Raw genomic sequence first — 3,566 nt, forward strand, 5'->3', positions numbered from 1 at the left:
TATTTAAAATATTACCTTCGGTGTGGCTGTTTATAAAATTCTTAAAGTAGGGCAGTCGTCGGCTTCCGCCCCCACGTAACTAGTACTGGGGTGTTTGTGGAAAACCCAGACACTCTTTTTCCAAATGTTTGGTCCCTCAAGGAGGTGTCCGGTGCAGCGAACAAGGCAATCAGACTATTCGGCTTTATAACCTTCACTTAGCCATAGAAGTCTACAATTTTAAATTTCGGCAAAGCCCCTAGAATCCGGAAGGCCGAATTGGGGCGCTATGTATGCCTAGATAGGATGAAGCCGATTTATCGCATAAAGCGGAAAAATCTTTAAGGATTTTAAGACCCCTCGAACAGCGACCAGCTCTTGCCACATCATGCCGGTCAGTTTTCGGCTTTCTCTACTAAGGTGCTCGTCTGGAAGAACCGGGACACAATCGCAGTAGTTCTCCCTGCGCTACGTTAGCCGATATAACGGAATGTAAGGCACCAAAACAAGGGATCCGGGCTAACCCAACTGTAGACCCAAGACATGATTCGGAGCTGATGCGTATAGTGCTATAAGTTCGGGCTGCCGCACTGTTGAAAGTGTTCGGACTTGTCTTGCCGTATTATGCAGTGCCATAAGAAGCCCCTGGCAAACTGAACGTACCAAGGTGTACGGATGCAATATCAAATAAACATTTGTAAGAAGAAATGTTCAAATAAGAATAATAAGCTGACGCTATATATGGTCTCCCATTGATTAATAATATGTTCAAGCGTATGTTTACAATGAATGCATTATGCGGAGATAAATAGGATTATTTAACATATCCTATCCAGAGGCAAGCTACGTACAGATGGATAAAACAGGTATAACGATCGTAAATAGATTCCACTTGGGTATTTCCTTCTGTACGCAAAGCCTGTTGCCTCCTTGGTTTTCTCTCCTATGTAAGTCCGACAATCCGGCTCTTCTGGAGAGGCTGCACTAAAGCAATGTCCTGAAAGGTAAAAGGAAGGTTATGAAGGTATGTTCTGGTGATACCGCACTGTTGACTAAGCCACTGCTGCGCCTCCGCATGTGCCCATGGTATTTTGAGTACGTAATTGTGTGCTCGTGGCACGAATGCTGCGTTGATGGGATTTGAGCGGAGGCCGGACTGCTAGTCGGCGCTCTTGGCGTGCCTGGTGATCCTGTTGTGGGGTGCTCCGAACTCGCTTGATGGTGCTTGAGGTTGTCGTCGCCAGATTGGTGGTTTGCCGGAGGAGGCCGCATTGTACTTCTGCCGCGATGGCTGCAGTATGCTCTTCTGTACGGAGAGAGCGATCCATGTTTCCGTTGACTATTATGACCCCGCACGGGCCTGGCATCTTGAGCTTGAGGTATGCATAGTGTGGTACCGCATTGAATCTAGCGAATGCGATTCGTCCGAGCAGTGCGTGGTAACCACTGCGGAAAGGGACGATATCAAAGATTAACTCCTCGCTTCGGAAGTTATCCGGAGATCCGAAGACCACTTCCAATGTTATAGAGCCCGTACAATGGGCCTCTACTCCAGGAATTACACCTTTAAAGGTGGTTTTGGTGGGCTTGATCCTTGAAGGATCGATGCCCATTTTGCGCACTGTGTCCTGGTAAAGCAGGTTTAGGCTGCTGCCGCCGTCCATAAGGACTCGCGTGAGGTGGAATCCATCGATGATTGGGTCTAACACCAATGCGGCTGAGCCGCCATGACGGATGCTAGTAGGATGATCCCTACGATCAAAGGTTATCGGACAAACTGACCATGGGTTGAATTTGGGGACGACTGGCTCCATCGTGTAGACGTCCCGTAGTGCTCGCTTCCATTCCCGCTTGGGGATGTGAGTGGCGTAGATCATGTTGACCATTTTCACCTGGGGGGAAATTTCTTCTGTCACCCCGTGTTCAGACGCCGGGGCTCCTCGTCATCGTCGTTGTGCAACCCCTTGTCCTTGTTTTCGGTGTTTACTTGCCGACCTATTTAAATACCTAGCAGTCTCTGTTGGTGTGATTGGCTGGTTTGTCCGGGGTGCCATGAATTTGGCACGAGCGCTCCAGTATACGGTCTAGACTGGACGGTCCCTGATTATTTCTTTTGAATGGCTTCTTCCGCTGACTGGATTTGGATCCGCTGAATCTGGCATTGACCGTCGTGTCTTCGGTGTTGTCGCCATTGTTCTGTCGCTTGTGTCTGTTGCGCCTTAGCTTGCCATTATTGTCACGGACATCTGAAGTGCCCAAATGTGGCGTAGTGCTGCTACGAGCCAAGCACCTGTCCTCGCCCGTGCAAAAGCGGGTCATTAGTGTCATGAGAGCTACCATGGACTTGGGTTTCTCCTGGCCGAGGTGTCGGGCGAGCCACTCGTCACGGATATTATGCTTGAAGGCCGCCAGGGCTTCGGCATCTGGAAAATCAATCATTTGGTTCTTTTTAGTTAGGAACCGAGTCCAGAATTTCCTGGCTGATTCTCCGGGCTGTTGAGTAATGTGGGTCAAGTCACGGCATCCGGAGGTCGCACATATGTGCCTTGGAAGTTGTCAAGGAATGCGTCTTCCAGGTTTTCCCAACTGCCAATGGAATTTGCGGGCAGGCTGTTTAGCCAGTGTCGGGCGGGTCCTTTGAGCTTAAGGGGAAGGTACTTGATGGCATGTAGATCGTCTCCGCGGGCCATGTGGATGTGGATAAGGAAATCTTAAATCCATACCGTAGGGTCTGTTGTGCCATCGTATGATTCGATGTTTACGGGTTTGAACCCTTCTAGGAATTCATGATCCATCACTTCATCGGTGAAGCAGAGGGGGTGCACGGCGCCTCTATGCCGGGCTATGTCACGATGCAGTCCGGCTACGTCTGACTGGTTGTCTTTGGCCCGGGCCGATTTGCTGTTAGTATATCCGGTATGACGGTCATCATCGTGTGCTGCAGCGAGCCAACGTGATCCGTAGATCGATCTTGGTTGTCCGGCGGTGTTATCCAATCTATCACGCAGGTCCTGAGTACTGCCCCGGGCCGTAGTAAACTGGCGCGAGGGTGCGGGCTGGTATTCGGGCTGATATGCCCTTTTATCCCGACCTCGAGGCGGCCTGCCAGCCGTGTGGCGCTCGAGTCCATATTCCTCGACTGCCAGGACTTCTGTCCATCTGTCTGTGAGTAGGTCTTGATCAGCTTGAAGCTACTGCTGCTTCTTCTTCGGGCTCCTCGCAGTGGCAATAAGCTGGCGCTTGAAGCACTCCTGCTCCATGGGGTCCTTGGGCAAGACGAACTCGTCGTCGCCGAGGCTAATCTCGTCTTCGGAGGGGGGCATGTAGTTGTCCTCCTCCGGATACCTGTCCGTTGCCTGTTTGTCTGGGCTATCCTGCCCATCTTCCTGCTCGGCCTGCTCAAAGGCGGGCTAATCAGGGTTATATTCATCATCGGCACCGTCCGGATTGTTTTCATCTCCGATGCCGATATTGCCTTGGCGGGGCTTGGAGCGTCACTGGCGACGCCCATGCTTTGCTTTTTTCTTGGAGGGGTTATCCTCCGTTGCCTCATCGCCATTGGTTTCTTTTGGAGTGTCCACCATATA

The sequence above is a fragment of the Triticum dicoccoides genome, chromosome 7B (assembly GCF_002162155.2).
Source record: "Triticum dicoccoides isolate Atlit2015 ecotype Zavitan chromosome 7B, WEW_v2.0, whole genome shotgun sequence".
Taxonomy (NCBI): domain Eukaryota; kingdom Viridiplantae; phylum Streptophyta; class Magnoliopsida; order Poales; family Poaceae; genus Triticum; species Triticum dicoccoides.